This window comes from Oryctolagus cuniculus, chromosome 6, assembly GCF_964237555.1.
Source record: "Oryctolagus cuniculus chromosome 6, mOryCun1.1, whole genome shotgun sequence".
In the NCBI taxonomy this organism is placed as follows: Eukaryota; Metazoa; Chordata; class Mammalia; order Lagomorpha; family Leporidae; genus Oryctolagus; species Oryctolagus cuniculus.
In genome coordinates, this window is record NC_091437.1 from 108,634,251 (window position 1) to 108,662,031 (window position 27,781).

The following is a 27,781-nucleotide window of genomic DNA, read 5'->3' on the forward strand; positions in this document are numbered from 1 at the left end:
GCTCTCTGCTGTGGCCCGGGAGTGCAGTGGAGGATGGCCCAAGTGCTTGGGCCCTGCACCCACATGGGAGACCAGGAAAAGCACCTGGCTCCTGGCTCCTGCCATCGGATCAGCGCGATGTGCCGGTCGCAGTGCGCAGGCTGCGGTGGCCATTGGAGGGTGAACCAGTGGCAAAGGAAGACCTTTCTCTCTGTCTCTCTCTCTCACTGTCCACTCTGCCTGTCAAAAACAAAACAAAACAAAACAAAACAAAACAAAAACCAAAAAAACTTCGTATTTTAAAATGGTGATTTTCTATCTTCTGTATCTCTTCTTTATCTCCTTTATCAACCCATGGATTTTTGCAAATGAAGATCCTTGACAGTAAATTATTATTATCAGTAGTGCATTTAATAAAGATTTTCTGGGTGATACCAAGTATAGTGACTAAGGAGGTTATATTTTCAGCCAATCCCTAAGGAAATTTTCAGACCAAAAATCTTAAAATGTATTAAGTTTTAATGTAAGTCTATGGAACATTGCCAGGTGAGTTTACAAAGTGTTTCAAAGTTCTTTAATAGAAAATATGAAATTTTATATTGACATGCACTTAAAAAGTACGTAATTTTCCCATTAAGAGTATCCAGGGGCCAGCACTGTAGAACAGTGTGGGTAAGCCACCGCCTGTGATGCTGATATCCCAAATGGGTTCCCATTTGTGTTCTGGCTGCTCCAGTTGCTGCTCAGCTCCCTGCTAATACATTTGGGAAAACAATGAAAGATTACCCAAGCACTTGAACCTATGCATCTATGTGGGAGACGCAGATGACCCTCCTGGCTCTTGGCTTCATACTGGCCCAGCCTTGGCTATTATGGCAATTTGGGTAGTGAACCAGCAGATGGAAAATCAATCTCTCTCTCTCTCTGTCTTCCTCCCTCCCACTGCCCTTGTAACTGCCTTTCAAATAAATAATTATTTTTGTAAAAATAATATCCAATATAGCCTTGTTGAAGAATATAAGACTGTGTATTATATGTTTTTGAATTTGGGGTTCAGACACATTCATTTTGTATCAAGATGATTGGAAGATTTTCACATTCCTACTGCTGTTCCATAATATACCAGAAATAATATATATTTTTAAAATATAGCTTTAAATATATTAGTTTCAACTTCCAAATTTGATTTGTACTTGAGTCTCAAGGAGAAAAATGTTCCACAAAAAGTATTTTGCCTAAACCAAGTAAATGAAAACAGCTTTTATATTTTAATAAATGATTTTAATGTACATTTCCGATAAATCTTTTGTTTATCTTTTTTGAAGAGGAAGAATAGGGCTATTCTTTATTTCTTTATGAACAGTAAGTACTGAGTTAGAAAATATTTAAGTATGTAGTAGATGTATATAATTAAGGAAACTCCTAATTAACACAAAACCCCTGCTTATAGGGAGCCAAGCAGTTCGTGGATAATTCTCTGCATAGTGCATTATATAGTCAGGCTGTTTTAATACCATCCCTTACATTAGTGACTTCATTTCTTACTCTTCCAGTCTGTTCTTTTCCCCTGTGACCATGGTTTACGAATTTTAATTTTATCTTGTAAGAAGTAAAGCAGGAATTGAAAATATTAAAATTTGCATATATTAAATCACTGTGGTATTTTTCAATGATACAATTAAAGCAAGAGTCCTTTAAAATGTTCTGCTGCATTTAATACAATCTTAATTATGCATTTTGATACTTTCATATTCTTAATTTTTTTTTTTGACAGGCAGAGTGGACAGTAAGAGAGAGAGACAGAGAGAAAGGTCTTCCTTTGCCGTTGGTTCACCCTCCAATGGCCGCCGCACCGCGCTGATCTGATGGCAGGAGCCAGTACTTTTCCTGGTCTCCCATGGGGTGTAGGGTCCAAGTACCTGGGCCATCCTCCACTGCACTCCCTGGCCACAGCAGAGAGCTGGCCTGGAAGAGGGGCAACTGGGACAGAATCCGGTGCCCTGAGCAGGACTAGAACCCGGTGTGCTGGCGCCATAAGGCGGAGGATTAGCCTAGTGAGACTCAGCGCCGGCTTTTTTAATTTTCAATTCCACATCAAATACAATTTAAAGCGTCCATGTATGTGCCATGTTCAAGATCATCAAAGAAAAGAATTCAAACCTTTTGTGCTTTAATTCAATTTTAATATTAGTGTCTTTATTTTTTTTTTTTATCATTTATTTAATGAATATAAATTTCCAAAGTACAACTCATGGGTTACAATGGCTTTCCCCCCCATACCGTCCCTCCCACCCACAACCCTCCCCTTTCCCACTCCCTCTCCCCTTCCATTCACATCAAGATTCATTTTCGATTATCTTAATATACAGAAGATCAGCTTAGTATACCTTAAGTAAGGATTTCAACAGTTTGTTCCCACACAGAAACATAAAGTGAAAAATAATAGATGATTTTTTTTTTAAATCATGATGAAATCAGATCAGACCTATTGTCATGTTTAATCCCAGTGAGAGTCAAATTGGGAATTGATAATTTCTTTCTTTTTTTTTTTTTTTTTTTACAGATCAGTTTAGTGTACATTAAGTAAAGATTTCAATCGTTTGCACCCCCATAGAAAACAAAGTGAAATATACTGTTTGAGTACTCGTTATAGCATTAAGCCTCAGTGTACAGCACATTAAGGACAGAGATCCTACATGAGGAGTAAGTGCACAGTGACTCCTGTTGTTGACTTTACAAATTGACACTCCTGTTTATGGCATCAATAATCTCCCTATGCACCAGTCATGAGTTTCCAAGGCTATGGAAGCCCCTTGAGTTCTCCGACTCTTATCTTGTTTAGACAAGGTCATAGTCAAAGTGGAGGTTCTCTCCTCCCTTCAGAGAAAGGCACCTCCCTCTTTGAAGACCTGTTCTTTCCACTGGGATCTCACTCACAGAGATCTTTTTGCCAGAGTGCCTTGGCTTTCCATGCCTGAAATACTCTCATGGGCTTTTCAGCCAGATCCGAGTGCCTTTAGGGCTGATTCTGAGGCCAGAGTGCTATTTAGGACATCCGCCATTCTATGAGTCTGCTGAGTATCTCACTTCCCAAGTTGGATCACTCTCCCCTTTATTTATTCTATCGGTTAGTGTTAGCAGATACTAGACTTGTTTATGTGCTCCCTTTGACTCTTAGTCCTTTCATTATGATCAATTGTGAACTGAAATTGATCACTTGGAATAGTGAGATGGCATTGGCACATGCCACCTTGATGGGATTGAATTGGAGTCCCCTGGTATGTTTCCAACTCTACCAATTGGGGCAAGTCTGCCCGAGCATGCCCCAAATTATACATCTCTTCCCTCTCTTATTCCCACTTTTATGTTTAACAGGGATCACATTTCAGTTAATTTTCAACACTTAAGAATAACTGTGTGATAATTACAGAATTAAACCAGTCATATTAAGTAGAACAGACAAAAAAAAATACTATGAGGGATAATATATTAAGTTGTCCATTAGCAGTCAGGGCTATGCTGATCAAGTCACCATTTCCCATAGTGTCCATTTCACTTCAGGAGGTTTCCTTTTTGGTGTTCAGTCAGTTGTCACCGATCAGGGAGAACATATGGTATTTGTCCCTTTGGGACTGGCTTACTTCACTCAGCATGATGTGTTCCAGATTCCTCCATTTTGTTGCAAATGACTGGATTTCGTTGTTTCTTACTGCGCTATGGTATTCTAAAGAATACATATCCCATAATTTCTTTATCCAGTCTACCATTGATGGGCATTTAGGTTGGTTCCAGGTCTTGGCTATTGTGAATTGTGCTGCAATAAACATTAGGGTGCAGACCGCTTTTTTCTTTATCAATTTAAACTCCTTTGGGTAAATTCCAAGGAGTGGGATGGCTGGGTCGAACGGTAGGGTTATCTTCAGGTTTCTGAGGAATCTCCAGACTGATTTCCATAGTGGCTTGACCAGTTTGCATTCCCACCAACAGTGGGTTAGTGTCCCTTTTTCCCCACATCCTCGCCAGCACCTGTTGTTGGTAGATTTCTGTATGTGAGCCATTCTAACCGGGGTGAGGTGAAACCTCATTGTGCTTTTGATTTGCATTTCCCTGATTGCTAGTGACCTTGAACATTTTTTCATGTGCCTGTTGGCCATTTGGATTTCCTCTTTTGAAAAATGTCTATTGAAGTCCTTGGCCCATCTCTTAAGTGGGTTGTTGGTTTTGTTTTTGTGGAGTTTCTTGATCTCTTTGTAGATTCTGGTTATTAACCCTTTATCTGTTGCATAGTTTGCAAATATTTTTTCCCATTCTGTTGGTTGTCTCTTCACTCTCCTGACTGTTTCTTTTGCAGTACAGAAACTTCTCAATTTGATGCAATCCCAATAGTTGATTTTGGCTTTGACTGTCTGTGCCTCCCGGGTCTTTTCCAGAAATTCTTTGCCTGTGCCAATATCTTGAAGGGTTTCTCCAATGTTCTCTAATAACTTAATGGTGTCAGGACGTAGATTTAGGTCTTTAATCCACGTTGAGTGGATTTTTGTGTAAGGTGTAAGGTAGGGGTCTTGCTTCATGCTTCTGCACGTGGAAATCCAGTTTTCCCAGCACCATTTATTGAATAGACTGTCCTTGCTCCACAAATTGGTTTTATATCCTTGATCAAATATAAGTTGGCTGTAGATGTTTGGGTTGATTTCTGGTGTTTCAATTCTGTTCCATTGGTCTATCCATCTGTTTCTGTACCAGTACCATGCTGTTTTGATTACAACTGCCCTGTAGTATGTCCTGAAGTCTGGTATTGTGATGCCTCTGGCTTTGTTTTTGTTGTACAAGATTGCTTTAGCTATTCGAGGTCTCTTGTGCCTCTATATAAATTTCAGCATCATTTTTTCTAGATCTGCGAAGAATGTCTTTGGTATCTTGATTGGGATTGCATTGAATCTATAAATTGCTTTTGGGAGAATGGACATTTTGATGATGTTGATTCTTCCAATCCATGAGCATGGAAGATTTTTCCATTTTTTGGTATCCTCTTCTATTTCTTTCTTTAAGGTTTTGTAATTTTCATCGTAGAGATCTTTAACGTCCTTGGTTAAGTTTATTCCAAGGTATTTGATTGTTTTTGTAGCTATTGTGAATGGGATTGATCTTAGCAGTTCTTTCTCAGTCATGGCATTGCTTGTGTATACAAAGGCTGTTGATTTTTGTGCATTGATTTTATATCCTGCCACTTTGCCAAACTCCTCTATGAGTTCCAATAGTCTCTTAGTAGAGTTCTTTGGATCCTCTAAGTACAGAATCATATCGTCTGCAAAGAGGGATAGTTTGACTTCTTCCTTCTTGATTTGTATTCCTTTGATTTCTTTTTCTTTTCTGATGGCTCTGGCTAAAACTTCCAGAACTATGTTAAATAGCAGTGGTGAGAGTGGGCATCCCTGCCTGGTGCCAGATTTCAGTGGAAATGATTCCAACTTTTCCCCATTCAATAGGATGCTGGCTGTGGGTTTTTTATAAATTGCTTTGATTATATTGAGGAATGTTCCTTCTATACCCAATTTGCTTAGAGTTTTCATCATGAAAGGGTGTTGAATTTTATCAAATGCTTTCTCTGCATCAATTGAGATAACCATATGGTTTTTCTTCTGCAGTCTGTTAATGTGGTGAATCACATTGATTGATTTGCGAATGTTGAACCATCCCTGCATACCAGGGATGAATCCCACTTGGTCTGGGTGGATGATTTTCCTGATGTGTTGTTGTATTCTATTGGCCAGAATTTTATTGAGGATTTTTGCATCTATGTGCATCAGGGATATTGGTCTGTAATTTTCTTTCAGTGCTGCATCTTTCTCTGGCTTAGGGATTAAGGTGATGCTGGCTTCATAGAAAGAATTTGGGAGGATTCCCTCTTCTTCGATTGTTCTGAATAGTTTGAGAAGAAATGGGATTAGTTCTTCTTTAAATATCTGGTAGAATTCAGCAGTGAATCCATCTGGTCCTGGGCTTTTCTTTGTTGGGAGGGCCTTTATTACTGTTTCAATTTCTGTTTCAGTTATGGGTCTATTTAGGTTTTCGATGTCTTCCTGGTTCAATTTAGGTAGGTTGCATGTGTCCAGGAATCTATCCATTTCTGATAGGTTTTCCTGTTTGCTGGCATACAGGTCCTTGTAGTAATCTGATGATTCTTTTTATTTCTGTGGTGTCTGTTGTTACGTTTCCTTTTTCATCTCTGATTTTATTGATTTGGGTCTTTTCTCTTCTTTTTTTAGTTAGTTGGGCCAATGGGGTGTCAATTTTGTTTATTTTTTCAAAAAACCAGCTTCTCGCTTGGCTGATTTTTTGTAATGTTTTTTTGGATTCAATCCTGTTGATTTCTTCTCTGATTTTAATTATTTCTCTTCTCCTACTAGATTTGGGTTTGGTTTGCTGCAGTTTTTCTAGGTCCTTGAGGTGCGCTGAAAGCTCATTTATTTGGTACCTTTCCAATTTCTTGATATAGGCACCTATTGCTATAAATTTCCCTCTCAATACTGCTTTTGCTGTATCCCATAAGTTTTGATATGTTGTGTTGTTGTCTTCATTTACTTCCAGAAAGTTTTTGATTTCTCTTTTGATTTCTTGAATGACCCAGTGTTCATTCAGGAGCATGTTGTTCAATCTCCATGTGTTTGCATACTTTCTGGGGTTTCCTGAGTTGCTAATTTCCAGCTTCATCCCGCTGTGGTCTGAGAAGCTGCATGGTATGATTCTAATTCTTTTAAATTTGCTGAGACTTGCTTTATGGCCTAGTATGTGATCAATCCTAGAGAAGGTTCCATGCGCTGCTGAGAAGAATGTGAAGTCTGTAGATGTAGGGTTGAAAGTTCTGTAGATATCTGTTAGATCCATTTGGGCAATAGTGTCAATTAAATCTGCTGTTTCCTTGTTGATCTTCTGTCCGGATGATCTGTCTATTTCTGAGAGTGGAGTATTGAAGTCCCCCAGTACTATTGTATTGGAATCTAAATCTCCCTTTAAGTCCCTTAACATATCTTTTAAATAGACCGGTGCCCTGTAATTAGGTGCATATACATTTATAATAGTTACATCTTCCTGTTGAATTGAACCCTTAATCACTATATAGTGTCCCTCTTTGTCTCTCTTAACAGTTTTTGTATTAAAGTTTATTTTGTCTGATATTAATATGGCTACACCTGCTTTTTTTTGGTTTCTGTTGGCGTGGAATATCTTTTTCCAACCTTTCACTTTCAGTCTGCATGCCTCTTTGTTAGAGAGATGTGTTTCTTGTAGGCAACAAATAGTTGGGTTGTGTTCTGTGAGCCAGTCAGCCAAACGGTGTCTTTTAACTGAAGAATTCAGACCATTAATGTTCAATGTGACTATTGATACGTAGTGACTTTGCCCTGCCATTTTCCCAGAAATATTTTCTAGTATATGCTTTGAGCTTCCCATGCTCTTTTACTGATAGGTGTTCTTCCTTTCCCTTCTTTCATATTGATGGCCATGTTTCTGTGTTTCTGAGTGTAGCACATCTTTAAGTATCTTTTGCAGGGCCGGACGAGTGGCCACAAAGTCCTTCAATTTCTGTTTGCTATGAAAGGTCTTTATTTCACCTTCATTCACAAATGAGAGCTTGGCAGGATATAATATTCTGGGCTGGCAATTTTTCTCTCTTAGCACCTGTGCTATGTCTCGCCATTCCCTCCTGGCTTGTAGGGTTTCTGATGAGAAGTCAGCTGTGAGTCTGATTGGAGATCCTCTGAGAGTAATCTGACGTTTCTCTCTTGCACATTTTAGGATCTTTTCTTTATGTTTGACTGTGGTAAGTTTAATTACCACGTGTCGTGGTGAGGATCTCTTTTGGTCATGTTTATTGGGGGTTCTATGAGCTTCCTGTACTAGGATGTCTCTGTCCTTCTCCAAACCTGGAAAGTTCTCTGCTAGTATCTCACTAAAAAGGCCTTCCAATCCTTTCTCTCTCTCCATGCCTTCAGGAACTCCTAGAACTCGAATGTTGGTTTTTTTAATAGTATCCTGTAGATTCCCAACAATATTTTTTAGGTTTCTAATTTCCTCTTCTTTTCTTTGGTTTGACTGTATGTTTTGCTGTGCTCTATCTTCTAAGTCCGATATTCTTTCTTCTGCTTCACCCATTCTGTTTTTAAGGCTTTCTAATGTGTTTGTCATTTGATCTATTGAGCTCTTCATTTCATTTTGATTTCTCTTGACTATTACACTTTCCTGTTCTACTAGTTTCTGAGTTTCATTTTGACTCTTCCTTAAAATTTCATTTTCACGAGAGAGATTTTCAATCTTGTCCATTAAGGATTTCTGTAGTTCAAGGATTTGCTTTTGAAAACTTCTAAATGTTCTTATCATAAATTTTTTGAAATCCGTATCTTGCATTTCTTCTATCTCATCATCTTCATACTCTTGGCTTGGGGTGTTTTGCTTATTTGGAGGCATCATAGTGTCATCGTTGATCTTGCTCCCTCTATTTCTGTGTTTGTTACTCGGCATAGTTAATTCTTCTTGCGTCACTGTGCGTTTTTTTTTTTTCTTTTTCTTTTTTTTTTTTTTTTTATACTGTGTCCGTGTTAAGTGGACTGCCTGCTGTTGGAGGAGCCTTGGAGGCTTGAGATGGGTGCGGCCTGAGAGCTCTGCCTGGTTCTTCCTGGTTAAGGGTGTGCAAAGGTGACACCCTCAGGTTATGTGTGGTAAATCTCTCTCTTTTTATTTATTTATTTATTTTATTTATTCAGGGGGTAAGTAACACCGCAGGGCCAGGCTATGCAGCATTGATGGTATTTAGCTTCCAGTCTTTGGCTCCTCTGGACTCCCACTGGGTTGCCTAGGCTACTGAATTGTAGTGACTCAGTTCCTTAACTCTCCCCCATTGATATGTAAATCCAAAGAGGAGGCCTGCTCTTTGTCTCTTGGGAATTCTTCAAGTGTTGCAGCCTTGTAACCTTTGCAAGGTTAGGGGGAAGAGAAACCCCGAAGCTTTTTTTTTTCCTTCTTTCTGGTAGTGAGTTTGCTGCACTTTCCGGCCCCCCTCTAGATTCTGACCCCCGTTTCCCCACCAATGTCTCGGGTTATTGAGCTCACCTCCCCTTCCAGCGCCGATGTGTGGACTCAGAGCCCTGAGCGTCCCAAGTCTCCCCGCTGTTGTCTGTGTGGCATGCACTCCCCTTGGAGCACTGTCGCGTAGACCCTGGGGCTTCTGCGGCTGGGTCCCGCAACTTGGCTTCCGCGCGGTGGGCGACCTTGTTCTCCCAGTAGGTCCTCCAATTCACGCCTGCTCCATCCAGAAGGGTTTCCCCTGCAATTTTTTGGTTCTATTTTCTGCGGCTACCATAACTCCCCTTTTATTAAACTAAATTTTCCCGGACTATCGGTGGGCGCCCTCACTATTCCGCCATCTTGGCTCCGCCCCCAATATTAGTGTCTTTAAATAACTTGAAACTACTTGAGAAAATATGTAAAATAAGGTTTTCTATTAGTTTCTTTTTAATTAAAAATGTGGATGTTTTTCATAAACCTTAAAAATTTTTGTGGGGAGAGAGAAAAGGGCTTAAGCTCCTTACTTGGGTAGCTATTTATCCATTAAAGAAATTCAGAAAAGCACATTAGATCAGATATAACAAGTCACAAGGGGATTTACATTCATAACCACAGCTATAACTTTATTAAAGTTTTGGAAAAGAGTTTGGAGAATCTGCCAAAGTCACTTCCAAGATTTGTAAACAAAATATTGCAATTTTTAAAATGCAGATGGGCGAACATTTAGCAAAATTGTCACCACACTGCTTGAGGCACACTCGCATTTCATATCAAAGCGCCTGGGTTCAAGCCTTACTCCACTTCACATTCCAGGTTTCTGCTAAGCACAACCTGGGAGCCATCAATAACTCCTGTGGGAGAGCTGAATCCAGCTTCTTGTTTCTGGCTCCGGCCTGGTTCAGCTCTGATTTTGAGGGCATTTTGAGTGTGAATCAGGGGCTTAGCATTCTGTATGTCTGTCTTTTTCTCTCTCTCTAACTTCCTGTTTTTCAAATAAGTAAAACACATAAATATATTTAAAAATACAGATATAAGCTTGGTTAGAAAATACAGATATCTAAAATATAGTAGAGTCCAATAGATTCATAAAAATTGATAGCTTTGAGTGACTGTTACATGGATCAAAAAGTGATATCATGAATGACAAATATTTATATAAATGATCTAATGTGAGTTGAGCTGCCACTAGGGAATCCCACACCCCAGTGAGAGTTGAAGCTTCAGCACATCACCCTGAGAGAAATAAACTAGGAGCCAGCACTGTGGCATAACAGGTAATGCCACTGCCTTCGGTGCTAGCATCCCATATGTCCACTGGTTCTAGTCCCGGTTGCTCCTCTTCCCATCCAGCTCTCTGTTATGGCATGGGAAAGCAGGATAAGATGGCCCAAGTCCTTGGGACGCTGCATCCACATGGCAGACCCGGAAGAAGCTCCTGGTTCCTGACTTTGGATCGGCACAAGTTCTGGGGAGTGAACCAGTGGATGGAAGATCTCTCTCTCTCTGCCTCTGCTTCTCCCTCTCTCTTTAACTCTGCCTTTATAAGAAATAAATAAATCTTGAAAAAGAAAAAGAAAGAAAGAAGTTGTACACAAAAAGACAAATACTGCACATTTTTCCTTATATGTAGGAGCTAAAATTTTAAAAGAAAACAAAGACAAAAAACAACAAAAGAGAAAAGAGAAAGAACTTCCTGTGTGTGTCTATTTTGCTGTATAGTGTTTTATCAAACTTTGTTTTAATTCTTTGTCAAATTGTTAAGAGTGAGATAAAACTGTAGTTTAATTATTTGCAACTCTTAAAATTTACTGTGTATGAGTGAGATTGAAATATTTTCATTTGATCATTATTTATAAGCGTTGCCTATATTCCTGCTGAACTATGATTTTTATTTATTGTTGAACTCTATTCAGTAGAGCATTATGCCTTTGACTATAATATAAATTAAAATTATGTGATCACAAAATTTTTTTAAACTTTTATTTAATGAATATAAATTTCCAAAGTACAGCTTATGGATTACAATGGCTTCCCCCACATAACGTCCCTCCCACCCACAACCCTCCCCTTTCCCAAACCCTCTCTCCTTCCATTCACATCAAGATTCATTTTCGTTTCTCTTTATATACAGAAGATCCGTTTAGCATACATTAAGTAAAGATTTCAACAGTTTGCTCCCACACAGAAACATAAAGTGAAAAATACTGTTTTGAGTTGTAGTTATAGCATTAAATCTCAATGTACAGCACACTAAGGACAAAGATCCTACATGAGGAGTAAATGCACAGTGACTCGTGTTGTTGACTTAACAAATTGACACTCTTGTTTATGGCATCAGTAATCACCCTAGGCTCTTGTCATGAGCTGCCAAGGCTATGGAAGCCCCCTGAGTTCACTGACTCTGATCATATTTAGACAAGGCCATGGTCAAAGTGGAAGTTCTCTCCTCCCTTCAGAGAAAGGTACCTCCTTCTTTGATGACCCATTCTTTCCACTGGTATCTCACTTGCAGAGATCTTTCATGTAGGGTTGTTTTTTTTTTTTTTTTTTTTTTTTTTTTTTTTTTTTTTTTTTTTTTTTTTTCCAGAGTGTCTTGGCTTTCCATGCCTGAAATACTCTCATGGGCTTTTCAGCCAGATCTGCATGCCTTAAGGGCTGATTCTGAGGCCAGAGTGCTGTTTAGGACATCTGCCATTCTATGGGTCTGCTGTGTATCCCACTTCCCATGTTGGATCATTCTCTCCCTTTTTGATTCTATCAGCTAGTATTTGCAGACACTATTCTTGTTTATGTGATCCCTTTGGTTCTTAGTCGTATCATTATGATCAATTGTGAACAGAAATTGATCACTGGGACTAGTGAGATGGCATTGGTACATGCCACCTTGATGGGATTGAATTGGAATCCCCTGGTATGTTTCTAACTCTACTGTTTGAGGTAAGTCAGCTTGAGCATGTCCCGAATTGCACATCTCTTCCCTCTCTTATTCCCACTCTTATATTTAACAGTGATCACTTTTCAGTTAAGTTTCAGCACTTAAGAAGAATTGTGTATTCAATTATAGTATTCAACCAAAAGTATTAAGTAGAACAAACAAACAAAAAAAAATACTAAGAGGGATAACATATCAAGTTGCTCATCAACAGTCAGGTACCATTGGTTGAACTCTGTAATTAACACACAATTATTCTTAGGTGTTTAAATTTTAACTGAAAAGTGATCCCTGTTAGGAATTTGGAAAACATTATGCTGAATGAAATAAGCCAATCCCAAAATGACAAATACCACTTGTTTTCCTTGATAGGTGACAACTAACTGAGCACCAAAAAGGAAACCTGTTAAAGTGAAATGAACACTATGAGAAACGGTGACTTGATCAGCCCTCACCCTGACTGTTGAAAAAAATGGTTTTTTGACAGGCAGAGTAGACAGTGAGAGACAGAGAGACAGAGAGAAAGGTCTTCCTTTTCCATTGGTTCATCTCCCCAATGGCCGCTGCGGCGGGCGCATGGCAGCCCACACACTGCGCTGATCCGAAGCCAGAAGCCAGAAGCCATTCGCTACTCCTGGTCTCCCATGCGAGTGCAGGGCCCAAGGACCTGGGCCATCTTCCACTGCCTTCCAAGGCCACAGCAGAGAGCTGTACTGGAAGAGGAGCAACTGGGACAGAATCCAGTGCCCCGACCATGACTAGAACTTTGGGTGCTGGCGCCGCAGGTGGAGGATTAGCCTATTGAGCCACGGCACCGGCCCACAAAAATTTTAAAGATAAAAAATCTTATTCATAATATTTGCAGCTAAGGCTAGCAAAATTTCATTGATTAGGGAAGTACAGCAATGCAACCAGCTCTCTATGATTTTGGACTATGCCTTGAGTATCCACTCTGACAGACACACATTAATTTATGCTGAAAGGCAATAGAATAGGGTCGAGAATTACTTTTCTTTCTAGCAGAGAGCATTTGTTCAAAAATATTTTCTCACATATTTTGTATATCATCTATTTATATATCATCTATGTATATTTGCATATATATACCTATATATAAAAAACATACATTCAATTAAATATATAATTGTAGTCATTTTCATGTTGTTACTTATGTTTATGTAAATACAATGTGTTCATCATAATATAATGTGTAAATTGAAGAAGAGAATGATACATGTGTATTCCTTGCTGGCCAATCACCTTTTTTCACCGTGAGATTTCAGATATGGAATACCTGTACATCAAATTTAGGTCTATAAAATCAAAGAACTGCTGTTTTCATTCACAGGCTGGTTCAAGAGAACCTTCTGAAAATGGCTCTGTAGTTTATGTTTTATGTCTTTTGAACACTGTGCAAGTAAAGACATTTTTGTAAATCTAATACCAAGAAATTGTCACGGTAGTAATGTGACATATTCTAAAACAATTAATTAAAAAATATTTTATTACATGAAGGGGAGAATGAAAGACACATGCACACACTGATACTCAAGTACAACAAATGACAGAGGTATACTTTTTGAGAAGACTCAATTTCTACATTTTGTCTCACTTGTAATTGAAGACCAATTAATGACATGTGATTCAAGTAATGTTTTCTTCCTTAAAGAACAGAAAGGGAGTTAAGTTTGAAAAATTTATCTTATATATACCCTACTATTTAGTTATTCAGTAATTTGTGGTTTGCTGCTGCCCTGGATAGAAAATAGGTTGAAAGATCCCAAAAAGAACATTAATTATTTTATAGAATTAGATTCCAAACCTCTTATTTATTTTTATTTTTAAAAATTTTTCTTATCCCATATCGGAAGTATTAGAGTCAGTGCCTTGGAAGAATATATTCTTCAGCAATTTCAGCCATTTGGGAAGTGAACCAGAGGATGGAAGATCTCCCTCTGTGTCTCTGCTCCTCACCCTCTGTAACACTGCCTTTCAAATAAATAAATCTTTTAAAAAAGACTGTAGGTGTTGATTATGCCAATGTTTTTATTGCATTCTTCCAATTTGCAAAGCATTAGGAACACATAAACAATTAGTACACTATTGTCTTCTTACTGTTCCAAGAACAGCCCTGTTATTTATCCAACACATCAGCCATTTGTTTATTTTCTTTTATCTTCCAACTCCACTGACTATACAGTGACTAGCACATTAAATAAAAGTGATGCTCGGATATTCTTGTTGCCAGTTTCATTATCTGGGGAACAGGCATAGGAAGAGAGAGGAAAAAGAAAAACAGAATAAATCTTCTCATATTCAGTGTTACTAGAAAATGAGAATCCCTTGGTTTTTCAGTATCCGTGAATTTAACTACAAGCAGATATGTGCATGAGTAGTTGAATGCGCCATCATGCCTTCTATACCCTGTTAGAAATGCCATGTGCATTATACATACAAAATCAAGGGCATGTAAGGTTGGGTTGTGTTATTTAAAACACTACTGACATCGTGAAGCACTGGGAATATTAATGGGTAGCATGTTGAATTCTCTCTGTGCTTTAGATGCTTTTTTCCTTCTTTTAGTTTCTACCCCATTTATTTAAAAACTTCATATTACATATTATACATTGGGAACACCCTTGGCCTTTCCAATGCTGCAGTTAGTATGGATCTCAGTTATAATTTACCATTAAATACTTCTTTTAAGCAGGATAATCAGCACTTAAAACTGGGGATTTCTATGGCCAGAGTTGTGGCACAGTGAGCGAAGCCTCTGACTGAAATGCTACCATCCTATATGGGTATTAGTTCATATCCCAGCTGTTAGCTTCCAATGCAACTCCCTGCTAATGTGCCTGGAAAAGCAGCAGAAGATGGCACAAGTGCTTGGAACCCTGCACCCACGTGATAGACCTAGAATAAGCTCTAAGCTCCTGGCTTTCAGCCGGCCCAGCCCCAGCTATTGTGCCCATTTGGGGAGCACATCAGTGGATGGAAGATTCTCTCTCTCTCTCTCTCTCTCTGCCCCCCCCCCCATTTTCTCTGGAACTCTTCATTTAAAATAAATGAATAATATTAAAATAATACTAATATTTAAAGTAAAACTGGCAATTTCTTGTTGAGAGTTGACACTTTCACATTCTATTTATTTCTCATCACTTGCTATTATTTTTTTGGTATACTTAAGCCCTTAAAAAGATTCTGAAGAGTTTTGAGCACTGAGTTAAAATTGCAGTTACTGTTCTTTCCTACACTAGAATTTCCTAGGGCTTTGATTCTGCCTTCTATGGGAGAGTCTCTCCTCATCTATTTGCATTTTCCTCAACATTTGCACTACTATTGTAAAGCTTCTGACTAGGATGACCTTTTTGTGATCAATAGTCCTTTGCTCAACTCAACATTTTCTAGCTCTCAACTTTGACTAATTTGATGCTGGGCATGAAACATTCCATTCTTATAGCCCTTTTTTCAACTGCAGTTGGATATTCAACCAATGGTCCATATCTGCTTGTTGCTCATTTATCCCTTCTACCATTACAGTCGAAGTTTTGAAAGGCTCAATATCATTGTTAAATGCATAGCACGCTATTTCTGCCTCTTATAAGAGTATCAGTTTCTGAATTGGTGTGCTTCTCTTGTTTTTTTCCTCTTTGCTGTTTCTATTAAAAACTGGAAAAAACTATACAGCCCATAAGCATATATCTACATCAAACAATAAGAAAAAAGACAAGGTTCACATTAGCAGGAAGCTAGAATGAAAAGGGTGCTGGACTCCAACCCAGGTACTCTGATATGGGATGCATTAGTCCAAAGCAGCAGTTTACCTGTTGTGTCAAACACTCAGCCCTAATGCATGAATTAAATCTGAGTTGTAATGGATGGTTTTAAACATGTAATTTATGCTTAATATTTTATTCTACATCATCCACAGATTTTGTTCGGTAAGCATTGCTTGCTTTGTTTTTATATGGAAGACAAGAAAAAAAAATGCTCCATATCATTTAGCTTTGCAGACAAAATATCAGTTAAAACCAATTTTCTCTTTCAAATTTTTTGAAGCACACTACCTACTTAGTGGATGTTTAAACTACCTAGCGATGATGAAGTTAAGTATCATATAAAGTCATGAAATGTACCTATGAGTTACTTAGATATTGAAAATAATGTAACTTGAGTGTAGTGTCTGTTTTTAGTCTCAAAAATTCACAATAAAAATGAAGTAAAATGTGGAAGAATTTATCACAATTATTCTCAAAATGAGTTAATCTGGTAATATTTTATTTTTAAAATGTGCATTTTTCCATAAATAAAATAAAATATGGTACATATAGTTCATTTTAATTTAAATACAAATTCTTTATAAACATTTTTAATTCCAAATATAGTCTTTTTATAGACTTTTTATAGACTATTTTATAGACTATTTATAGACTTTTATAGACTATTCCAAAATAGTCTTTTTCTTATTAGAACTTTTCCTATTTTGGAACTCTTTACATTAGTCCAACATGGAAATCTTCATACTTCTACATTAGTTTAATAATGCTTGTGATAGTTATGATTATGTTAAGAAAAATGAAAGAAGCAGAAAGGTATTCATAAGAGGAAAACCATTTTGTATCCTCATGTTTCAAAGTAAGGATTTTCTACTTATTGAATTTACATGGTATCAAATTAAAGCAATCTTGTACACCAAAAATAAAGCTGAAGCCATCACAATACCAGATTTCAGGACATACTACAGGGCAGTTGTAATCAAAACAGCATGGTACTGGTACAGAAACAGATGGGTAGACCAATGGAACAGAATTGAAACACCAGAAATCAATCCAAACATCTACAGCCAACTCATATTTGATCAAGGATCCAAAACCAATCCCTGGAGTAAGGACAGTCTATTCAATAAATGGTGCTGGGAAAATTGGATTTCCATGTGCAGAAGCATGAAGCAAGACCCCTACCATTCACCTTACACAAAAATCCACTCAACATGGATTAAAGACTTAAATATACGACCTGACACCATCAAATTATTAGAGAGCATTGGAAAAACTTTGCAAGATATAGGTACCGGCAATGACTTCTTGGAAAAGACCCCAGAAGCACAGGCAGTCAAAGCCAAAATTAACATTTGGGATTGCATCACATTGAGAAGTTTCTGTACTGCAAAAGAAACAGTTAGGAAAGTGAAGAGACAACAGACAGAATGGGAAAATATATTTGCAAACTATGCAACTGATAAAGGGTTGATAACCAGAATCTACAAAGAAATCAAGAAACTCCACAACATCAAAACCAACAACCCACTTAAGAGATGGGCCAAGGACCTCAATAGACATTTTTCAAAAGAGGAAATCCAAATGGCCAACAGACACATGAAAAAATGTTCAAGATCACTAGCAATCAGGGAAATGCAAATCAAAAGCACAATGAGGTTTCACCTCACCCCGGTTAGAATGGCTCACATTCAGAAATCTACCAACAATAGATGCTGGAGAGGATGTGGGGAAAAAGGAACACTAACCCACTGTTGGTGGGAATACAAATTGGTTAAGCCACTATGGAAGTCAGTTTGGAGATTCCTCAGAAACGTGAATATATCCCTACCATTCAACCCAGCCATCCCACTCCTTGGAATTTACCCAAAGGAAATGAAATTGGCAAACAAAAAAGCAGTCTGCACCTTAATGTTTATTGCTGCTCAATTCACAATAGCTAAGACCTGGAATCAACCCAAATGCCCATCAACAGTAGACTGGATAAAGAAATTATGGGACATGTACTCTATCAAATACTATACAGCAGTCAAAAACAACGAAACCCGGTCATTTGCAACAAAATGGAGGAATCTGGAACACATCATGCTGAGTGAAGTAAGCCAGTCCCAAAGGGACAAATATCATATGTTCTCCCTGAATGGCGACAACTAACTGAGCACCAAAGGGGAAACTTGTTGAAGTGAAATGGACACTATGAGAAACAGTGACTTGATCAGCCCTTGTCCTGACAGTTGATGTACAATGTAATACTTTATCCATTTTAGTATTTTTTTTTTTGTTCTAGTACCATTGGTTGAACTCTGTAATTAACACACAATTATTCTTAGGTGTTTAAATTTTAACTGAAAAGTGATCCCTGTTAGGAATTTGGAAAACATTATGCTGAGTGAAATAAGCCAGTCCCAAAGGGAAAATATCAAATATTCTCCCTGATAGGTGACAACTAACTGAACACCAAAAAGGAAACCTGTTAAAGTGAAATGAACACTATGAGAAACGGTGACTTGATCAGCCCTCACCCTGACTGTTGATGAGCAACTTAATATGTTATCCCTCTTAGTATTTTTTTTTTGTTTGTTCTACTTAATACTTTTGGTTGAATACTGTAATCAATACACAATTCTTCTTAAGTGCTGAAACCTAACTGAAAAGTGATCACTGTTAAATATAAGAGTGGGAATAAGAGAGGGAAGAGATGTGCAATTTGGGACATGCTCAAGCTGACTTACCTCAAACGGTAGAGTTAGAAACATACCAGGGGATTCCAATTCAATCCCATCAAGGTGGCATGTACCAATGCCATCTCACTAGTCCCAGTGATCAATTTCTGTTCACAACTGATCATAATGATAAGACTAAGAACCAAAGGGATCACATAAACAAGAATAGTGTCTGCAAATACTAGCTGATAGAATCAAAAAGGGAGAGAATGATCCAACATGGGAAGTGAGATACACAGCAGACCCATAGAATGGCAGATGTCCTAAACAGCACTCTGGCCTCAGAATCAGCCTTTGGGGCATGCAGATCCGGCTGAAAAGCCCATGAGAGTATTTCAGGCATGGAAAGCCAAGACACTCTGGGGGGGAAAAAAAAACCTAAATGAAAGATCTCTGCGAGTGAGATCCCAGTGGAAAGAATGGGTCATCAAAGAAGGAGGTACCTTTCTCTGAAGGGAGGTGAGAACTTCCACTTTGACCATGGCCTTGTCTAAATATGATCAGAGTCAGTGAACTCAGGGGGTTTCCAGAGCCTAGGTTGATTACTGAGGCCATAAACAAGAGTGTCAATTTGTTAAGTCAACAACACGAGTCACTGTGCATTTACTCCTCATGTAGGATCTTTGTCCTTAGTGTGCCGTACATTGAGATTTAATGCTATAACTAGTACTCAAACAGTATTTTTCACTTTATGTTTCTGTGTGGGAGCAAACTGTTGCAATCTTTACTTAATGTATGCTAAACTGATCTGTATATAAAGAGGAACGAAAATGAATCTTGATGTGAATGGAAGGGGAGAGGGAGTGGGAAAGGGGAGGGTTGCGGGTGAGAGGGACGTTATGTGGGGGAAGCCATTGTAATCCATATTCTGTACTTTGGAAATTTATATTCATTAAATAAAAGTTAAAAAAATTTCTCCATTTTTGAGACATTCTTCTGTAAAAAATTTATGAATTGTATGTTTTGTGATTAGAATGTGTAAAGATTGAAACAAATTTGAACAGTTGTGAGTAAGAGTACAGATAAATATTAAGGCAACATACAACTCTTTGGGCTTTCGTGCAAGATCAATATCCTCATACCTTTACATGGTATAGTGATACAATGAGACTGTTAAGGGGTTGCAAATTGAACAACCTTAAAAACACTCAGGACAGTGTTGACTACTGTGCTGGGGACATTCAGATTAAGGCCAACCATGGTAATTACACATGAAGGATGTGGGACAAAAGATCTTCAAAGGAGAAATACATTCTGAGAATTCTACCTTTAAATAGTGGATTCTAGACTCACTTGATAATTTGCACTCCTATGAAAACTAATCAAACCTCCCCAGACTACCCTAGCCTCAAATTCTTTAATAAGAAGAGAAAAATTCATGATTCTTCAAAATGTGATATCTTCTCTTGCATAAAATGTGATGCATATATTTTGGTAAATATTAAAAAGGGACAGAAGAACACAAAAAAACCTTATTCAAAGAAGGAGAGAGAACAAATCTTATTCTTTTGGTTATTTGTTTTTTGTAAAAATGTGATAGTTACTTTAATAAAATTTGGACTGCAGTATCTTAAAAATAACCATTTAATAACATCAACATATTTCGAATATATTGGATTGTTTGTAGAATAGTCTTTATGTGCTCATGATATAATGTGTTTATAATTATTCTTATTTTTTCAAATTAATAATACTGTGATGATTACATTTGTCATGAATATGTGAAATTGTTTTCCTAGATCATCTTTAGATATTTAATGTGTACTGCAAATTGATATTGATGAATCAATACACCAAATGATAGTATATGTTGATGCCAATCTGTGCAGTTTCAAATGTTGAATATTTTTTCATCTTAACCTCTTAATTTTAGTATTTTTCCTAGTATTTTCAGCATATATAATCTTACATTTTATACTGACAAATCTGCTCTATTAGACACTTATACAAATTACATATAAGTATTTTCTCAGAAAAATCTAGTGTAAAACTTTCAACACTTAAGATACAAATTTCCTTAAATTCTTCCTCTTCACTAAAATATTTAACATTTAATATACATATTTAAATTCATTGGAAAAGTAACTTTATATTACATTTTCAAGGCTTCAGTTGATCTGTTCAACAAACAAATGAATAGGACAATTGACATAAAAAACACTCAAGCTAGATAAGAGGTATGATAAAATATTTTCGACATATAAAATGTAACAATAATTTGAGTGCTAAGTGTTTATGTGACTGGAATAGAAAGAAATCTATGCACCTCTATTTTTACCATCCTGTATGTGTATGTGAAAAATCAACACCAGGATCTACTTTGTCCATACTGCATCCCTTTCAAAAAACCAGACTTTGACTAACTCCTCCGGCCCTGTAGAAATAAGGTGCTTGGTAAAACCTAGCACAGGAACGAGAAGCAGGCTCAGGGCCTATTAAGAAAAGTAGCAGTGGGGCTGGCACTGCGGCACAGTGGGTTAAAGCCGTGACATGAAGCACCAGCATCCTATATAGGCACTGGTTCTAGTCCTGGCTGCTCCTCTTCCAATCCAGCTCTCTGCTATGGCCTGGGAAAGCAGAAGATGGCCCAAGTCATTGGGCCCCTGCATCCAAGTAGGAGACCCAGAAGAAGCTCCTGGCTCCTGGCTTAGAATTGGCAAAGCTCTGGCTATTACAGCCATCTAGGGAGTGAACCAGCAGATGGAAGACCTCTCTCTCTGTCTCAACTTCTCTCTGTAACTCTGTCTTTCAAATAAATAAAATAAATGTTTTTTAAAAAAGCAGCAGTATCTGAATAATGGCCCACAATGAAAGATGCTGTGCTCTGGGTGGGAAACTCCCATTTCCTAGTAAATCCTGACTCCATGTCAAGGGGTTCAGTCACGCGAAGACATTAGAAGTCCTCTCTAAATTTCATATCCATCCGAGTGTAGATTTCTGTCATCAGTTCCCTCTTGCATGCAACTAAGGATGCTAATAAAATAGGGCAAACTTGAAATTGAAAGAGGCATGAGGGAGAAAACACCAGGAAACATTACTACTTTTCATGTTATTGGTTATTTTGGAGTTACTGCAGTCTAAGTGATTCATCTATTCGAACTAAAAGATGGAAATATGTTTAAAACAAACCATAAACATAACATGCTTTAGAAATATGATGTGTTACTACACAGCAGTAATACCCATATTTAAACACTTGTAGCATTATCTCACTGATTAGTTTTCATTTTAAATAGTGACTTACATTCATTAGAGTTCCATTATTCCAATGTTGTTTCAAGTAAAGCAGTTTCAAACCAACAATTTTGTCACTATAAGTAGTGTTCCAATAAGAATTATTTTTGTTCTTGCTGATTTGCATGTGATAAATTCTGTTTATACAGTTAAAAATCTTGGAAAACTGTAAATCCATAATTTGGCAACTTGCTCTATAATATTAACGGTGAAGTGAACATTAAAGAAAGTTTAATTTACTTTTCTTTATTTGCTTTCTTGAGTTATTACATATTTATATCCTTTGATGGTAACTGAAGCTGATCTGAGAAAAGAAAATGGTTAGAACAATATGATAATTCATGTAATCCACTACTACTCAATAAAAGAGGGATTCAAAAACATTGATGAATGTCAAAAACATTGTGGTGGGCAGTCAACTACAAACATTCCCATTAATATGAAGTCTTAGAAAAATCAGATCTGCCGGCGCCGCGGCTCACTAGGCTAATCCTCCGCCTAGCAGCGCCGGCACACCGGGTTCTAGTCTCGGTCGGGGCGCAGGATTCTGTCCCGGTTGCCCCTCTTCCAGGCCAGCCCTCTGCTTTGGCCAGGGAGTGCAGTGGAGGATGGCCCAGGTGCTTGGGCCCTGCACCCCATGGGAGACCAGGAAAAAGCACCTGGCTCCTGGCTCCTGCCATCGGATCAGCACGGTGCGCCGGCCGCAGCGCATCGGCCGCAGCGCATCGGCCGCGGCTGCCATTGGAGGGTGAACCAACGGCAAAGGAAGACCTTTCTCTCTGTCTCTCTCTCTCACTGTCCACTCTGCCTGTCACAAAAAAAAAAAAAAAGAAAAAAAAAAGAAAAAAAAAAGAAAAATCAGATCTAATTTAGAGTATCTGAAAGCTGATCAGTGGTTCTCTGGCCACAGTAACTGAGTTGGAAGGGTAGAAGTTTGAAAAAGTATTTTATTGTAGTGAAAGATTGTACTAGATTCCTTTGGTTGATCTTAGACTGTTCCAATTTTCGCTACTTTCTTGCTTGTAGTCCTCAAGAATAACTACAGAATGTACTAGGAAAATGGTATCCTGAAATGGGGACCTGCTACATGAAATAATCCAGGCCTTGCTCCTGTCTCTCCTGGGGAAAGCAACATCTTGAATTAAGCCAGGACTGACCAGAATATTGCTGGCACTGTTCTTCCCTCCCTTAGAAGCAGGATGTCCTCCAAAGCTCAGCATACTATTGACATTGCTCCTAGGGTATTTAATTTAGGACATGCTTCTGTTGGGGCCCACCAGCTATGGTGCAAGTGCAGTGCACACAGTTGACACTCCATACATGTCAGGCTCTGAGCCTTGAAGGACTGGTTCCCAATGGATCATGTTTGCTTTTTGCTGTTGTTGTTATTGTTTTTTTTTTCTTGATGCCTATCTCTAGGTAATAATCTCTTTTCATGTAGCTTGGTGCATAGGAGCATGGTGTATTTCACTGGACTCAAACTGCTAATCTGCGCACAGTGAACCCGCTTCTCAACAGTTATAACATGAATACAGTACCTGAATCCTGTCCAATAAAAGTGATAAAATGGTATGTTTTACTGTTTGTAAGTTTTAATAAATGTTATCAGTTAGATAGGGCTATTACCTATATATAATTACAGAGTAGAAACAATTCTTTTGTTTTTATTTTTTCGACCTAGATCTTTATAGCTACATACTAGGATTTCAGTATAAAATCTCTTGTCTATTTATTCTTGATTCTTGAATTTCTGTGTTTATTTTTATGCATTAGTGAGATTCTTATCTTTTTGCCCCAGATGGTTTTTGTATTTGGACTATGACTCTGTGGCTTAAAGAGTGTCTGCTCTTTCAGTGAATACCCAGAGGCATGTGCTGGATGTGGCCAGGGAGCTCTGTTCAGTGCTCCAGGTTGAGGGGAGTGTCTGATATGACACCCAAGTTAGGTGTGATAAATCCCCCTTTCTTTTTTTCTTGCTTTTTTTTTATCAGAGGGAAGGCTTTGATCAGTTTTGTTGACATAGTCTTACACTCACCTCCTCCTTTCCAAGGAGACCATTCTCCAGGAGCTAGGTCCAGTGGGTGCAATATTCATCCGTGCTGCCATAAGACCCACACAAACAAACCATGCAGTACTCAGTGTGAGTTTGGATCCCGCAGCAAGGACCCTTACCAGGCAATCAGGGGGTCATGAACATGTGGAGCCTCCCACAGTAGCTGCCCAGAGACTCAGTCACGCTCTGCAACCTCCCACAAAACCACCGTATTTTCTCAGTCCCAGGACACAGTGCTCCAACAGTCATGAGCATCCAGCCTCAAGTCCATATCCTGGCAAGACTCAGGTGTCTCCTCTAAGTTAGTTGCTGGGTGTGTAGACACAAGCTGGTGTAGCTATAATACACATTCAAGATGCAGCAACTTTAAACAACAAAAACAAAGCCAGAGGCATCACAAAACCAGATTTCAAGACATACTACAGGGTGGTTATAATCAAAACATCCTGGTACTAGAAACAAACAAATGGACAGACCAATGGAATAGAATAGAAACTCCAGAAATCAATCCACACAACTACAGCCAACTTATCTTTGACAAAGAAGCTAAAATCAATCCCTGGAGCAAGGACAGTCTCTTCAACAAATGGTGGTGGGAAAACTGGATCTCCACATGTAGAATTATAAAGCAAGTCCCCTACTTTACATCTTGAAAATCCACTCAAAATGGATCAAAGACCTAAATCTATGACCTGATACCATCAAATTACTAAAGAATATTGGAGAAACACTGTAAGACATTGTCATGAACAAAGAGTTTTTGGGAAACACCCCAGACACAGAGGAAATCAAAGCCAAAATTGACAAATAAGATTGCATTAAATTATGAAGCCTATGCACTGCAACAGAGACACTCAGCAAAGTGAAGAAGCAACCTAGTATTTACAAACTATGAAACTGATAAAGGATTAATATCCAGAATATATAAAGAACTCAAGAAATTCAACAACAAAGCCAAACAACCCAGTAAAGAAATGGGCAAAAGACTTAAACATGCATTTTTCAAAAGAGGAAATCCAAATGGACAACAGACACTAGCTATCAGGGAAATGCAATTCAAAACCACAGTGAGGTTTCACCTCACACACCCTAGAATGGCTTTCATACAGAAATCAGCAAACAACAAATGCTGGTGGGGATATGGGGTAAACGGTATTCTAATCCACTGTTGGTGATAATGTAAACTGGTACAGCCACTGTGGAAGACAGTATGGAGATAACTCAGAAATTTGAATATAGACCTACCATATGACCCAGCCATCCGATTCCTGGGAATTTACCCAAGGGAAATTAAATTAGCATATTAAAGTGTTATCTATACCCCCATGTTTATTGTGGCTCAGTTCACAATAGCTATGATATGGAATCAACCCAAATGACTGTCAACTGAGGACTGGATAAAGACATGATGGGATATGTACACTATGGAATACTATGCAGAGATAAAAAAAAATGAAATCCTGTCATTTGCAACACAATGGGTGGAACTAGAAAACATTATATTTAGTGACATAAGCCAGTGCCAAAAGGACAAATGCCATATGCTCTCCCTTATCTGTGGTAACAAATAGAGTACCTAAAAGGTAATCTATAGAAGTGAAATTGGCATTTTGACATGTGATAACTTTGAGCAGACCACATCTAAACTCTTGAGGAACAGTTCTTCTTTTTTTTTTTTTTCATACTATTTGTTGAACTCTTTACTTAGTATAGGGTTAATCTTATGTGTATAAAGTTCATTGGTAATAGACCCTAATTAAAAAATTAAAATGGGAATAGGAGAGGGAGAAGGAGAAAGGTGGGGGTGCAGGTGGGAGGGTGGGTAGGATGGAAAGAATCTCTAAGTTCCTAAATTTTTATTTATGAAATGCCTAAAGTTTGTGTACCTTAAATAAAATATTTCTGGGAAAAAAGGCAAAAAATAAATAAAAGCTCTCATCCATAGAAATAATCAAAAAATATAAGTACCTTAAGGCCATTCTGTATCTGTGTTTTACAGTAAAATCACATAGGGTGGACACCTAGAATATATTAACATTTTTTAACTCTAATGGATAGGCCATACTTTTGTATCCTACTAAGCATATCTCTCTTATATAGGCCATTTTCCAGTCACATTTGAAATACACATAGGAATAAAAGATAAGAAAATCAGAATCTATTTTCTTTTCCATTACATTTAAGTAGGTAATAGGAGATTGATCTTTGACCACAAATTAAGGTTCTTATTATGACCAATCACTGAGTTTAGGCTTCTAAGTATATTACATAGTTTTACACTCTTTTTATTTTTTAAAAAGTTTTATTGTTAATACTTTTTCATGTTAATATAATATTAATACAAAGAAAACAGATTCACTGTAGTTCATAGATCGAATTCTAAGGGCATAATATGTTTTTCTTCCCTCTCCCCTTCCTCTTCCCTTTTTCTTTTCCTTTGTTTCCTCCATTTTAGTTTTTGAAATAATACATTTTTAAATTAACATTACATTCAGTTAATGCTCCTGTTACAGAGTTTTAAAGAAGGCAAACTAATTCAACCAAAATAAAGGAAAATTAGTGACTCCTGTCTGTCAAGTGCTAATAGTAGGGACATAGAAAAGATTGCTCAAGACTTGCATAACAGTGAAAAGTTCACATTCTATGTGAATACATGTAAGAATATTTCACCAGGGAGAGACAGTCATGAGTGGAGAGAAAATCTGGGAAAAACTCATGAAGAAAAAATTTCGTCTTAGACCAAAGAGTGTCCATCCTCCAGAAGTAGGATTACAGCTCTGACCACGTGGAGTGGAAGTCAAGACAAGGCTCAGAAACGTGAGGAGAAAATGCTTCTTTTATATGTGAATAGCAAGACTTGTTTATAAAGCATGAGATTGTTTTCTATCAGCTTAGAAATCATGTCAGCAGACGTCAGAGATGGGGTCCTGTTACCAGATGAAAGCAGTTTGCTACTCAATGTGTATCGGACAACCAACTTGTGATGTTTTTGTTTTGGGGGAAAAAGGCTTTATATGTGTGGCTGACAGCATGGAGATTGGGGTGAAAACGGAAACTTGTCTCCCTGATGAGGGCTGTGATTAAAGTCTCCTGGGGTAGGATGTGGACACATTGACAAGACAATTTCTAATTGGTGGGAGGCCCTGAAGGATCATGTCTGCATTGTATGAGGAAGAGTACAGTAAGTGGATGTTGTAATCTTTGGATATCATGCTTCCTAAACCTGTCAAACAGCTCACTTTCCACTTACTTTCTTTTTGTTTTTAACTTTTATTTAATGAATATAAATTTCCAAAGTACAGAATATGGATTACAATGGCTCCCCCCCCCCCAACGTCCCTCCAACTCGCAATCCTCCCCTTTCCCACTCCCTCTCCCCTTCCATTCACATCAAGATTCATTTTCGTTTCTCTTTATATACAGAAGATCAGTTTAGCATACATTAAGTAAAGATATCAACAGTTTGCTCCCACACAGAAACATAAAGTGAAAAATACTGTTTGAGTTGTAGTTATAGCATTAAATCTCAATGTACAGCACACTAAGGACAAAGATCCTACATGAGGAGTAAATGCACAGTGACTCCTGTTGTTGACTTAACAAATTGACACTCTTGTTTATGGCATCAGTAATCACCCTAGGCTCTTGTCATGAGCTGCCAAGGCTATGGAAGCCCCTGAGTTCACCGACTCTGATCATATTTAGACAAGGCCATGGTCAAAGTGGAAGTTCTCTCCTCCCTTCAGAGAAAGGTACCTCCTTCTTTGATGACCCATTCTTTCCACTGGAATCTCACACGTGGACATCTTTCATTTAGGGTTTTTTTTTTTTTTTTTTTTCCAGAGTGTCTTGGCTTTCCATACCTGAAATACTCTCATGGGCATTGCAGCCAGATCCGCATGCCTTAAAGGCTGATTCTGAGGCCAGAGTGCTGTTTAGGACATCTGCCATTCTATGGGTCTGCTGTGTCTCTCACTTCCCATGTTGGATCATTCTCTCCCTTTTTGATTCTATCAGCTAGTAC